Source organism: Cydia splendana, chromosome 13, assembly GCF_910591565.1.
Source record: "Cydia splendana chromosome 13, ilCydSple1.2, whole genome shotgun sequence".
In the NCBI taxonomy this organism is placed as follows: Eukaryota; Metazoa; Arthropoda; class Insecta; order Lepidoptera; family Tortricidae; genus Cydia; species Cydia splendana.
Genome location: NC_085972.1, coordinates 6,018,139 through 6,033,947, shown reverse-complemented (window position 1 = coordinate 6,033,947; position 15,809 = coordinate 6,018,139). Strand labels below are relative to the sequence as shown.

General features: G+C 39.5%; 1 protein-coding gene across 1 annotated transcript in view; it reads left to right on the top strand.

Moving 5' to 3' along the window:
- Positions 1–15,809, top strand: part of LOC134796348 (protein kinase C, brain isozyme) — a 331,434-nt gene that overhangs the window by 204,932 nt on the left and 110,693 nt on the right. The gene's annotated exons all lie outside the window — the stretch shown is intronic.

Genomic DNA, 15,809 nt, shown 5'->3' with positions numbered 1-15,809 from the left:
CTCCTCTGTCACAACTCACCTCGGTCTCCCCTACAAAAAGCATAAGGTCCACCGATGTACAGTTAACAGTGTATTGACGGCAGGGCAGTGAGGAGGGATTTATACTGTATTAAGTAAACATCTACCAGCTCTACTCTTGCTCAAAAGTTCAGTCAGAATTTTTATCATTCATTCTAATATCTGTCTGCGTGTTGACGACCGGTCAGGCCTAGTGAGTAGTGACCCTCACTATGAAGCCGATCGATGGTCAAGGGATTCGAATCCTGGTAAGATCATTTATTTGTGTGATGAACACATATATTTGTTCCCGAGTCATGGGTGTTTTACTGTATATAAATATTTATATATTTAATTACACAAACGGGTCTACCGCGATATAATTTCATTGTTTTTACCTTTAATTCCGACGTTTCAGCTGAGTTGCACCAGCTGTGGTCACGGAAAGACCATGTGGTGTAATTAAATATGTGTACAAAACGCGAGAGTTTAAAGTGTTAAATATTTATATATTAGATATATCGTTGTCTGAGTACCCACAACACAAGCCTTCTTGAGCTTACAGTGGGGCTTAGTCAATTTGTGTAAAATATTTATTTATTTATATTATCCTCTTAGAGGGTGTGTGACACCCTGACACATTGAATCCTTACTTCACTAATACATATTATAAATCTGAAAGTACAGTATAAATAAGACAGAGTACTGTCACTGTTTGTTGTTTCCGCTGAAACGATTTAGATGAAATAACGTTTGGAGACAGTTAGAGGCCTGAGAAAGGACATAGAATAGTTTTTAGGGTTCCGTAACCAAAGGGTAAAAACGGGACCCTATTACTAAGACTCCACTGTCCGTCTGTCTGTCTGTCAGCAGGCTGTATCTCATGAACCGTGATAGTCATGTCATGAACTGTTGCCTCTATAACAAGAAATACTAAAATGTACGGACTCCTCGGTGGGCGAGTCCGACTGGCACTTGTCTGGTTTTTATCAACCATCGTCGTCATCATCCCACGCAGACGAAGCCGAGGACTGCCAGTATAAAATTTTGAGTATATGCTCGTTTTCCTGCCAGCAAAAAATTAAAACGGCGAGGCCGGAGGAGGTATCAATATTTACTAATATCTACTTAGCCTGACCCACAAGTTCTTTAGGGACACTAAAGTCACAAACTCTTGACCTCTGTCCGAATAAAAGGGACAGTCCCAAAATCTTACGTTATATTTATTAGGCGAAAATTGTACACATATCTTTGACGTCGATTTTATTTGTTCGTATACAGGGTGGAAAGGCACGACGATCCTTTCCGGAAATGGGAGATAGTTTAGCCTAAGCTCTATATTTTCTCCATAGAAACTATGTTAATATGGGCAACCGTTTCTAAATTATGACCTTTTAAACATCCACGCAAAAAACTACTTTGTTCTAACCCTAACAGGTGACAGGGTCAATGAACTTACTTGTAAACAATCAGTATTCGACAGGAAATTATGCTAATTTGTTGCCATCTAACCATTTTTAGGTCTGCTTACAGCACGGTAAGAATCATTGCAGGATTTTCGCTTTCTTAGTGGTTCCACTTGTTCAATACTTGAATGAAATAGTTATGTTATTCCTTAATATTAATAATACTAACCACAACATTGTTTACAACGACAGTTCAAATGGTGACATTGACAACCACTCAAAAGTACGCAATCGTCTTATAAATATCTCTGGTTTCCTTGACTGATAAAAAGGTTTTAGTTTCTTAACACGTTTCACAAAATTATTTTCGAATAATTGCAAACTATTTAAAATAATAAAAAATTACATGTAGGTTGTGTTAGTTGCACCAAATGAACTTGAAAAAATGAAATACTAAGAATAAATCAAGAATAAATACTTCTTCAATACCAAACTAACAAACCTTCTTGCGTGGTGACAAGACGTCTGATGTTTGAAATTAAATTTTCATTGAACTATACTTATTGAATGTCATATTCTTCAAATAAAAATGTTAGATGCTCGTAGCTATTTAAATTTGTGGGGCTGTGTAAAAGATATGGTGTACCAAACCAAACGGAATGTGAAACTGCGGACGAAATGAGACAAAGGCTAATTGGTGCTTTCTGCGGAGGATAAATGACGAAGAGCATACACTATATCGCATGTGCATCGACATACTCGGGTACGGGCTGCGGCGGCGTTGTAATACACGGAGGTACATTTGAACACCGTATGTGAAAAGAAGATAGTATTAAATATTGGAAAAAAGTAATTATCTAAGAAAGTAATAAAATTGTTTGTAATATTTTTGCATGCATTTGATTTATTTGACATTTATGCGTCATTCATACATCATTGCGATACTGTCAACGATCGGAAAAAAGTGTAAAGTCCCGAGCTTTCCCGACGGAGATCCCTAATCTAGCCGTCATGTGCACATGCTATAGGGTTATCACCACAGTTAAAAAGTAGTATTTTTGCAATTTTTATTTTTTACTCAATTAACGATTCTTACCATTACCAATAGTCTCTGTATCACTTAAACGACCTAATACTTCCGGGAAGGATCGTCGTGCCTTTCCACCCTGTATATGTATTGGTGCGACCGAGACGCACGAGCGAATGATAACAAAATTACATAATTTTGACATCAAAATGTGAAGTTCGAATCGACCATTTTTATAACAAAATCTATTCCGAAATCTCAGCGAAACGTGATTGGCTAAATCAAACATTGTAGCTTACGGAGCAATTGGCTTGATTTCTTTATCGCCACAATAAAATCTAATATACTATTTACTCTAAACGCTCGCGCTGAATGCGAAGTAACACGACTTGTCCATTACTGGGACGGTTTATAGTTATGTGTACAGTGTGTGTACCTAATAATAGATGTATAGATTAAGTACATAAATGTAAAAATTTAACTCTTTCATCTTCACTTTGCGCACACGGCTTCAGAAACTCAATCGTACTAAAGGACGTGAAAAGAGTTTTATTTTTAATTTATGAGCGCGAGCATCAAAACTAACATTTTACTGTCTTAGCCTAATGTTATTTTTCTGACACTAGCAAGAACGTATGACGTGTACAGTCAGCTGCAATAATATGATACACAACCAAGGCCTCATCTTACACGATCTTATTTGTAAGAGCCATAAGAGCGTGTCCATAAAGCGACTGGTCGTACAAGGAAGAGTGGAGGGAACCAGAGGGCCTACCGCGAACCACGTTCGACGTGTTGCCTCCCAGTCACACTTACGTACGAATTTACAAGTGCGACAGAGAGGCAACACGTTGGACGTGGTTCGCGGTAGGCCATCAGATCGCGCGGCAGATCACCTATGCGCTGGACTGACCAAATAAAATCCGCAGTGGGAAACCGCGTATCTGACTGTGCCCTACAGTCTGCCGACAGAGAGAGATGTCGGGAGATCGTGCGAAAAGCTGTGTCCGCCTCTACTACCGATGCGAGAAGAGCGATACGACAGAGAAGACGAAGAGCGTGTCACATATTTTTGCGGCTTCGAAGAGACATAATTATTATTGCAGGTGAATGTACAGTACTCATACGGATTATATTGGTGGTTGAACTTTTCTCGTCTGTCGTATCATACGTCACTCTTGCATACATGTTAGAAAGTGACAGTCACGATGACTGACTAAAAGTGCATCCATTTTGAGACCAGAGGGCTAGGTCCCGAGTCCCGATAACACAGAAGTTCGCAAATGGCGGGCATCTTTCTCTGTCACTCTAAACGCCTTACTGCCCGATTCGAACTTTAAGATACGTCAATTAATAGATCTACAAACGATATGGATTAGATGCGTCAGTGTCAAAAGTGACGTTTTTGTTTCAAGAAACGTCACATTTGATACTGGCATATCTGATCCATATTGTTGCGAGATCTATTAATTGACGTATCTTAAAGTTCGAATTAGGCCGTTAGTTGTAAAAGGTGCTAAAATGTTGGAGCCGTGCAGGCACACGTCACGCAAGCTGTGTGCCCTCTCTCATAAGGATCTGTATATTACAACGCGCACTTGCACGTGCACGTCTACGCACACGTAGCTGATATGCACGGGCCTTTAGGGTATAAATCGGACGACCGGTTTGGCCTAGTGGGTAGTGACCCTGCCTGCGAAGCCGATGGTCCTGGGTTCGAATCCCAGTAAGTAAGGGCATTTATTTGTGTGATCAACACTAATATTTGTTCCTGAGTCATGGGTGTTTTTTATGTATATATATGTATTTATATATAAGTATGTATATCGTCGCCTAGCACCCATAGTACAAGCTTTGCTTAGTTTGAGGCTAGGTTGATCTGTGTAAGATGTCCCCAATATTTATATTTAAATCAAGCTACGGGTGTTGCCGTAGTAAGTAAATGATTTCCTCGTTACCGGCGAAATGTGCGTATTTGCTAAAAAAAACCTGCATATATATCTTCAATGGCCTAAAAGGTTAAGCTATAAATCTAACTAGGCGTATGATTCAATTGCTTTGATTTCTTCATCGCTACAATAAAACCTAATACCCACATTAGGTATACCGCCACAAGAACGGTCCCACTGAGAACGAAACATGACTTGTCCATTACTGGGGTGCTTTATAGCGGTAAGGATACGTTTGTGTGAAGATTATATTTAATACAAACTCTTAACTGCGCTTAGTAACTAACTGCAGCAGAATTACTGTTGCGACATTAGGGTAACATTCCATTTCTGATCGCAGCTGCACTACTAGTACGAACGCGTCGGTGTTATAGTCAATTTCCATAGTAAAATGAATGGTAGTACTGCTGTCGTTGGAAATGGACTGTCACCTTTACTTTAATAGCTGCGGCGTTGATGCCGCCACTGTATCTTCCAATTTCCTTGAGAAAATGAGTGCTGGATTTAACGTCATATTCGCAGCAGCAATGCGACGGCGAACGTCAGTCATTTTTCAAGCAAATAAATAGTCCCACTGGACTGAAGCCATAATTTTAAAAGAATAAATGAATGACAGATACAGCGTTCACGTCAGCAGTAATGTCGCAACAGTAATGTAGGCGCAGTTGTCATCCGAACGTCACCTTAAGGGTAACATTCAATGTCTGACCACAGCTGCACTATTAGTACGAACGCGAAGGTGACAGTCCATTTCCAACGACAGCACCACTACCATTCATTTTACTATATGGAAATTGACAATAACACCGACGCGTTCGTACTAGTAGTGCAGCTGCGGTCAGAAATGGAATGTTACCCTAAGCGCCACTTGCACCATCCCACTAACCCGGGATTAACCGGTTAAACCAGTAATCCAGTGTCAAATTGTACTGGTGACCATGGTAACTCCAGGTTTAACCGGTTAACCCCCGGGTTAGTGAATGGTGCAAGTGGCCCTAAGAGTGCTACGCCACGGACTTTTAAGGAGAGTGGAAACTAGAAAGCGTCCTAAAGAACCCCGTAATTGTCAAATTTTATATAAATTTCTCGATAAAATGAGGTTGCCAGCAGCGATGCGGTTGGCTGCATTACTGCAGCAGTAATGTCGCGCCGCAATACTGCAGCAGTAACGCTGGTGTAGTCTGATCCAAACGGTACCTTAAGTGTCTTTCTAAAAGTTAAACAAGATACTCAAAAGGGTTAAACAGCACGTCCCGACAAATGTTTCCCAAGTTCCTACTGTTCCCGACGTTGGTACGAAGTAATATATTATGAGCATAAAGGATTACAAGTTAACAATGGGTTGGAGTACAGCGATAAAAGATCTACGCTGTTTTTCAAATCACTGCTGTTGTGTCCTTTTAAATGGTTAGGTATCAGTCTCAGTGATAACCTGATGCACGCTATCGGGGGGGTCTGGTTTGCTGCTGTTAGGGCTGAACCCCTGGAGCCTGGCTCCCGCGGGACGCTTTGGGTGTCGGTGGGCCGGACGTAGAAAAAGTTACATTTTGCATTAGATAATCTAATGACACTAGGTACATATCTTAGGCGGTAAACGCAGCGACTTAGCATTTAATAACTGGAGTTCCCTTTAAGAGCTTACCCCTCTGCCGAAAACCTTGCACAATTGCAACTTTTGTATTCACTGACGTTTATTTTAACGAAATTTAACGTTTATTGAAAATGACAGACAAGGCGTCTCCAGTTACTAAATGTTCTAAACGCAGGAGTAAGCGCATTGTCATTTTTTACACATTCCGTAAACGCATGCGTTCGACGCTGCGTTTATCGCATAAAACAATCGCGTGCTTAAGTGTTAACATCTACAAGTATCATTTAGCCAGCTACTTATTGCTATGACTACTAAAAGGCTTTGAGAACCATAACCCGGTTTTTGGGGGCAAAAACGTACCAGTGCTAGTGATTAATCAAACATTTAATCAAGTGTAATCAATATCGTTAGCGAGCAATTTTTACATCATAATAACAAATGTGCACAATATTAGTTGGGTAGGAGAAAACCAAAAAGGTAGACCCCACCGTCAGATCAGAATAATGTCAAGGCGAGAGAGCTGCTCGTTAAGAGCCCATCAACGTGCACACTGGCGCCACTGCTAAATAATCGTGATTATTCAAATTTAACGACAGGTATTTAAAAAAGGAGGCCGCTACGTACTGTATTGTGTATTTAAGTACCTTTTGAATACATCAAACTAGTTTTATGTTGCTGGATTCGTCGATCTAGGAACTCAAAACAAAAACAGCCGTTTTAACTTTAAACGCATAGATTGACGAATCCAGTAACATAAAAACTAGTTTGATGTGTTCAAAAGGTACTTAAGTACACAATACAGTACGTAGCGGCCTCCTTTTTTAAATACCTGTCGTTAAATTTGAATAATCACGATTATTTAGCAGTGGCGCAAGTGTGCACGTTGATGGACTCTTAAGTTTTTGGAATACAATATCGAACGAAGCCCGAACTTCTCGTCGGGAAAGCGAGCTCGGTTCCGTAAGATGCAATTAGCGATATTACTGACTACAGAATACAGAATGTCGAGTTTTGAACAAAGGGATTTAACAGAAGTTTTTAGCAGGAAGCCAAAGTCTACAGGAGTGGGAAGGACGTTAAAATTTTGCGTAATAAGGACAGGGCTATAATCACGAAACATTTTGTGAGTTTTGTCTTTCTCTCTTAGTTTAAATTTCGAGTTTTGATGTTTTAGCAGTTGGTATCAGAATATTGTTTGACATTCCACATTATAACCGACAGACATACCTATAAGAGATACTCGTACATCTAAATATTTTTTACCATGGTGAAACGAAAAAGCTTCGCGCTCGGTCGGTTATCTGTTATATCGGGGTAATAAGCTGTGCTGTGTGTTTGATTGCTACCATGTATGCCGAGAATGGATTAAATTACGCATTAAGCCCCTACTACACGGTCGCCGACAAGCCTTCTAACCGTCTGACCTTGGTCAGTTTTGGTCAAATTTTGTTGGAAACAACTGTCTACACGGTCCGGGACGGACCAAGGCCGCGCGGTCTGAAGGCTTGTCGGCGACCGTGTAGCAGGGGCTTTACTGTTAAATATTTATTCGCGTAGGAAGGCTATAAATAGGTTTTAATTCACCGTAAGGGGCTTTTATAATTAAAGCAGGGATATACTCATTCTAAATTTAGACGCATATTTATATTTACCGTACCCGTCGTACTACTAATATATTCCTTAAACACAACGACGAGGCATCACCAGGATCCGAGAGTACATAAACTCGTAACACCCTGTATAAGTAGATGTTTGTCTTCTGTGTGTACACGCGTGGGTTTTATCTAAGGTATAATACTTGCTGTAAGAAACTTGAACGGAAGCCTTGTTTATATTTATTAAACAAAAGTTGAAGTCCCTTATACAGGATATTCACGTTAATATTAAATACTTACATTACTCTTTATTGAGCTCATATCAATCAATCGTTATTTTACACGTGGGTATATGTATTTATTTTACACATGGGAGTAGGGTTGCCAGATCGAATGGCGCTATTATCGGGAAAAAATATCAAATTTCGGGATTTTGGGACTTAAGTCGGGAAAAAAAAATCATTCAAATTAAAGTAATTGTATTAAAAACAACGATATTTTACATTGTTGGCACTACGTCAGCTGCTCTGCCCATAAACGTTTTTATATAAAAATAGATATAAATTCTTTGAAATCTTGAACAAACAAAAAAAATGTCTTCTCATTATCTACCTATATTATCAACGCGGGTCGCTCGCTCGCTCGACGACAGTTCGGAACTTGAAATTATTGTTTTATACCGTGAAGCTGTTTTTCGGGACAATTTTCACTTTGTCGCAACTCGCAATTCGGGCAACCAATGTCACTTTTACGTTAGATAGAGTAAGATATCTATTAGATGTGAATTGGATCTCTAAGTCATATCCTGTGGAAATCGTTCAACAGTATCTCCAGAATCGCGCATATGTCAAATTTGACAGTTTAGATCTTAAACATATCGTTATCGTATCTTGGTGATGTCTAAAAGATGTCTAATAAATGTCTATTTCAAAATCCGAATCGGGCCTCTTAAGTCTTACAATAATTTCGGAACATTGGGCAGCGAGACATTTTATACATGTTCCATTTTTGATGTAATCATATTTTACTAATTAAAATCGGTCCCTTTATATCCTACCTCCCGTAATTTAATTATATTTTATTAAATGGAACCCTAAAACAAGCGATACTCCGTCCGCCCCGTCCGCCCCCGCAATTGTTGCGGATGCTCCGCCGAGAGCTTTTTACTTTTTACGTTGCAGTTGGACTTTTCGTGCTACTCGATTGTGATGCTTCCACGTCGGGATTTTAATTATCGATATTTATTACGCGATGATTAAAGCGAGTTATGCTAGGCTGATTGGCATTATTTATGGAATCGAATAATCATGTCACGTATTTAGTAGGTACTACGGATAGTTTGGAACTACAACCTAGCGATATATTAAAATGGTTAGGTACCTACATAAAGTTAGTTCAAAAGAAAATGGAACGTGAATACTAACAAAAATAGGTACCTGTAGTAAATAATCGGCCTTCGCATTGAGATTTTTTTGTATAAGACCTAAGACTACTTCTATTAGAAGTGTTATCCACGAAAAAACTTGAATGAATGAATTTAGGTAATGTTCTCAAAATATATTTTTATTCATATCATATTCAGTAAAATATATATACATATGTATATCCAGAACCTTGAGCTATGTCATGTTACACACGTACACATAGGTACAATGTAAAGACTTCGTTTTATGTATCAGAATCTGACAAATTGTTTGTGTTTTACAGGTACGTACTATATTCATTGGAATGCAGTCCACCATTTATTTCAGTAAGTACCTACTCGATCGAATGCCTAATGAAAATGCAAAGAGCATATTACACATTCATTAGCTAATACAGCCATGTGCCGAGCAGTAACTTCATCGCCATAATTACATCGCGTAAGCCGAACGTAATAGAGTAATAGAATAGATAAGCTTTTAGTAAACACAGAGGGCCTACTGCGAAATTTCGTTCTCTAAACCGTTTTCGTTGTCGTACCGCGAAAGGTAGAGAGGCTATTACTCTAAATTAGAGTGATAGAGAGGTAGATAACGAAATAAAATACGAAAATGAGAATGAGATACAGGAAGACCGTGACAAAAAACGTATAAGGCAGTTTATGAGAAAGAGATGAGTTACAGACTTTGACCAAAGAAGATAATGACAAAAATCTAGACGATTAAAGAACGAGTACCGCATACGTAATTGTTGGAGAGAAGAGAAACCTACTGAGGACCATAGAGAATAGACGAGGCAAAATGATAGGTCACTTATAAGACACGACACTTTCTTTAAAACTATATTAGAAGGCAAGATCGAAGCTAGGAGAGGAAGAGGAACAACTAAACAGAACAACTAAAAGCAAAAGCAAATGTCGTGTCTTACAGGGACCTAAAAAACCCGGCCGAGGGCCGCGAAAACTGGCGCATACTCCACCGACAAGAGCCATGCTCTAATTTTGATGATGACCGCATACGTAGGGTAATAAGTCATGGCGAACACAATATATCGCACATACCTACACAGGTCGTTCAAGCTTTACGCTCTCCTAGCCTAGTCGTTAGTTGTCCTTGCTTACGAGGCAAGGAGGTTCGCAGATCTCGGGTTAGAATGCTGGTAAAGGCATTTATTTGTGTGTTTATCATAAATATTTGTTCCAGAGTTATGCATGTTTTCTAGTACCGTCGACGTCTTACAGCCACAACACAAGCCGTACAGGTAGGTACTAAGCTTACTGTGGGACGAGGTCGATTTGCGTCGAATTGTCGTATTTAATATTAATTGTCTATTTCATTATGAGTATTACGAGTATGACGTATCTTTTTGAATATAAGTTCGAAAGCAACTTATCTAACTACGGAATTAAAGCAAACAGCTCATTTTATTCGTCTTTATTGCCTTTGTTCGCTTGTTGAAAAGGTTAATAGATCACCTGTGGCTTTCTATTTTTCTCTGGCATCCCAGCCTTCCCAGGTATTCCGGTCGATGGGCAATGTCAAGGCCGCTCGGCATACCTTCGAGAGCTCGGCTGAATGAGAATAGGTTGTGAAATGAGTTTGGAATCCCAAGGTTAAGGTTAAAGGCGAGGTATGAAGTGAATATTGAGTAGGATCAGTGTAATTATGAGAAATAGGAGGTGGCGCTCTGTTATAAAATAATAGAGTAGATACTGGGGGTGTAAATAATAAATATTATGGGACAATTTGTGTAAGATTGTCCCATCATATTTGTTATTTATTTAATAAAAATATTTTGGGACAATGTTACACAGGTAGACCTAGCCCCAAACTAAGCAAAGCTTTTACTGTGGGGAGGGTACTAGACGACGAAAAACTTTGATGTACCATCGCCTACACTGTTAACTGCCATCCACCGATTTACAGTTAGGAGTGTTGCTGTTTGTACTCCGTGCTCAAGATCAAATTTCCGGCCTAGACCAGCTATGTTGTACGAAAATTCTTTACCGGCGCGCCTCGCTTAAACGCGTGCAACACAATGTTTCGTAGCCTATTATTACCAATATAATGACAATATTTCCACGCATGTTTGAGAAAACTTTATTTGTAAGAATAATGTATAGTCGTATAACAGTCTTCTTCCTTGCGTTGTCCCGGCATTTTGCCACGCCTCATCATAGGGTCCGCTTGACAACTAATCCCAGGAGTTGACGTAGGCATTAGTTTTATAACAGTAAAGCTTAAAAAACACACAACGATAAAAAGTATATGAATTAATAACCTTCCTAGTTTAATTACATGTTTAAAAAAAACTACGTAAACAACATCCATTTCGGTCTTGTCGTAACTTGTTTTCCACACAAAGCGCGTCAAAGGAGAAATAAACGCTTTTCTCCCTCGCCGGTAAAGTTTACTTTGGCTACGTTGGCGTTACGTAAAGATTGATAGTGCAATCATTACTGCCGTTGCACAACGGGGCGTATTAATATTGGAACGACACTTCGTTTATTACCTTTTGGGGAAGAAAATACTGGTACAGTCGACGTCAAAGATATGTTTACACTTTCCGCCTTATGCAGACAAAGGCGTAAGGTGCAAAACTGTAAACATATCTTTGTCGTCGACTGTACGAAAGGAAAATATGGACGACTACTAAATATGGTACCTAAATAGCTTAAATTTTTCAATGTTAGGTCTTTCAAAACAGCTTCGTTAAATAAGTGTTTACTGTAGATATGCTGGCTTGCCTAAATTTTATATGTACGTATGTATTATGTTTCTCTTTCGATCCCGATCGACGATCCGAGAATTTTTCGATCCCGTTATGCGTTACAAACAATACATTTTGCAAACATATGTTAAAACTAATTGTTAAAAGTGTACAAAATAGTATTAGAATGCATTTTATTTTACTGCAAACCTATACATATCGAAATATACATTTTGAAACGCTAGGGATTTGAAAATGTTATCAAAGAAAGATTCAAATATTTATCAGCTTCGTATTATATGAATACAGCATGACATCCCTCGAGGACGTCTCCAGACTGTATTTATTACACTGCTAAAAGGAGAAATGTGCAGCTGGAGCCAAGTTCGTCGCTAAATTGAGTGGAATTGTTAGCTTTTACAATAAAGGCATTATTAGAGTTCGACCAAGAAAAGTCTGCAGCGATTTTGATAGTCCACGTAGTGCAAATGTCATTTTAAACGTCAAACTTCTATGAAATTTTGACGTATTGCGTGGGCTATCAAAATCGCTGCAGACTTTTCTTGGTCTAACTCTATTATTTTGGCGATATAGGGTTGGCATTAACGTGGCTAGTTTTCTGAAAGAGCCTTGTCACGTTATGACATATCGGTACTATAAATCATCTAATGCCGGCTGTACACACTCGCCGAGAGCCCCTCACCGAGAGCCCCTCACCGAGAGTCTCGGCACCGCTCTGATCCAATCGGAGAAGCGCGAGACGAGACGAGAAGGGAGCAGTATGTACACACTTGTTCTCGGCCTGTCTCGGGGTGTCTCGACGAGTGTGTACAGCCCGCATTAAAATCAAATGAAAAAGTGTGGTTAATTTTGCCTGTTGTTAATTTTGGTGTAAATTACAAGCGAATTTACTTAGCATTATTTTTATCTTGATATGATGATGATCTTTTACATGCCTAAAATTACTATAAGACTTTCAGATATTATTGGTAAGAGAAACTCACCAGTAGGTACATCATTTTACTTTTTATACAATTTATACTTATGAATATTTATTGTAACAGCAGCTTTTACTGTCATTTATAGTCTCTGTACCTAAAGCTGTAATTAAATTTGCGCGCTTTCGTACGATCTTGGCTCTAACACTGCCGTGCCACGATGTATACATATCATTTCGCGCACTTTAATGAGACGTTTATACAGAATATAGAATCTCTGGAAATTTTGCGTGTTTACTTTTCATTACTTCAGATATAAACATAAACATACACACCGCCTTCTAACTAAAGATGTAAGAAATTCTAAGAGACAGGTTTTCAAACGAATACCTATTTTGTTAAATCAAATCTCTACACAAATTGACTAAGCCCCACAGTAAGCTCAAGCAGGCTTGTGTTGTGGGTATTCAGACAACGATATATGTATATAATATACAAATATGTACTTAAATACATAGAAAACACCCATGACTCAGAAATATCTGTGCTCATGCTCATCACACAAATAAATGCCCTTACCAGGATTGGAGCCCAGGACCATCGGCTTCATTGGTAGGGTCACTACTCACTACCGACTAGGCCGATCCGCACCGGTCGTCAAATTCTAAAAGTTTTCATCTTTTATGTATATTTAGTATTTAGACACATACTTATTATGCGGGAATATCTATGAATATGATATGAGTAAAGTTAATAATTACTAAAATAATAAATTAATCGCGCACACTAGATATGTTTTGTTGTGATTGTGCGCTGTTGTGTGGCGTGGAAAGTAAGAATAATCATAAATCTTCATACTACATATTTTAGATAGGTATGATAACTGCCAAATAGGTACACGTCACCCGTCACGCATCATTGCTGCAAATCTAAAGGGGCCCACAGATTACCAGTTCCCCGGACGATATCAGCCTGTCAGTTGTTCGGAACTGTCATGTTTTGCGATTAACGGACAGGCTGATATCGTCCGGCGAACGGGTAATCTGTGGGCCCCTTTATATTGAAAACTTGCCGCCTCACGGCCGGCTGCACGCTGCACGCCGCGAAAATTTAAAATATTGCTTTGCCGCCTGAGGGGTTATGAGCACAGTTTTTACTTTGCCACTTTTTCTAAATCGAAAGTGATAAAATCTGGCGAATCTATATGAATCAGATAAATGAGAATTTTCACAGTACAAGACAGAGGCATAAGAAAGCGACGAAATGTCTTAGTACAATAATTTTCTGAGTTCTATCCATCTGTCTTTTTAAATAGTCATTTATCAATGTATCCAACTCTTTTTTTTACTACCTAAATGTCCGACAAACCATTTGCTCATTACAAATTTTAATCCGACGATATTTCTTCAATACCTTTTTTACTGTGGCTCATTTTTAATCCCGAAAAATATGGTCCCGAGGGAAATTATGGCCCAGACCGCAGCTGTGATAAACAATGAATAAAACTCAGTAACATCGACAAATTTATCTCTTGGAATTTCGAATTTATAGGAATCTCTACTTTAAAACATTTTGCAAAAATAATACATCGCCGGTCAAAGATTGAATTCACACTTTTTGCTGTGAGACTCAAGAAAACGCAACCCCTTTGTTTTACACTACGTCGGTGTGCCTACCGGCATACGGCCCGCCTGATAGTAAGCGGTTACCGTAGTCTATAGACGTGCGAATCTCCAGAGATACCTACTTAATGCGCGGTTCCGACTCTTTAGAAACCTGTACACTCCTGATTTGATGTATGCTGTAGTCCATCGAGGCTACGTAGGGAGTTCATGTCACAACAGGAGCGTTTGCATTTTGGTCCACTGTGTGACTTGTCCTTAACATTCTTCGTTTGTGCCTTATTGAAAAGGTTAAAGGATAAATTGCGGACACGCCAGCACGCGCTCTAGCTGAAAACAGTCACGTACCCGGCCGCCATGAATCAGCCGGGATCGATTTCGGGACACCGATCCATCATTGGACGATTACGGGGAAAGTAAATAAAGTTTACGAAAAGGTGATTGAAGGACCTTCCAGAATCAGTCGGAGACTTTTCTTGGTATTTTTTTACGAACAGATTGCTATAGGAAGGGGCATAAGTTGCCGATGGACGATTGACCTAATCTTCTTCCTTGCGTTATCCCGGCATTTTGCCACGGCTCATGGGAGCCTGGGGTCCGCTTGACAACTAATCCCATCATTTGACGTAGGCACTAGTTTTTACGAATGCGGCTGCCATCTGACCTTCCAACCCAGATGGGAAACTAGGCCTTATTGGGATTAGTCCGGTTTCCTCACGACGTTTTTCTTCACCGAAAAGCAACTAGTAAATATCAAATGATATTTCGTACATAAATTCCGAAAAACTCATTGGTAATACGAGCCCGCGACCTCCGGATTGAAAGTCGCACACTCTTACCGCTAGGCCACCAGCGCTCTGGTCGTTTGTCCTAATGACCTATGAAAAATATTATAAAAACAACGCATGTTTTTGATATAACAGATAAACTTCACGTACCTTCTCTGAGCCACGTCTTACGAAAACCGGCAACTTCGTGGGTAGAAAGGCAAAGCTTAAAAGGTGATTATGATGAATCCGAGCCAGTGGTCTCACAATAGAGGATATTAATGACCACGTGAAAAAGAAGAGAGGCGTGCTGGAATCTACCAAGAGCATTGGTTGTAATTAGAGATGGGCTAAAAAACTGCCTAAAACGCCGAAAACAAGTTCATACGGGTCTGTGATCTACACTCCTCGTGTTTTTGACCTTTCCCCTCTGGACCGGAAAAGAAACGGAACCGTCTCATGCCTGACCGCGAAGTGCACCTGCGCCAGCTAGCGGACGTCACAAAAGATAAACACCAGTGTTTGGACCGATTTAATTTGTACTATACAAATATTCCCGACTATACAAACTCAACAGTGCATAAAGTGTCAGAACTGCTGTGACAATTTTAACTAAGAAACAAAAACAAACTATTCCTGAACAATTCATGTTTAATACTCGACCGGCGGAGATAAGTGCCGTCTCTCTCAATGAACGTCACTCGGGAACGAAGCTGATTGGAAATGTTTCCAGAAATATTGCCACTCCAGCCTTCCGGGGAAAGTATTTATATAAACAACGGTGCA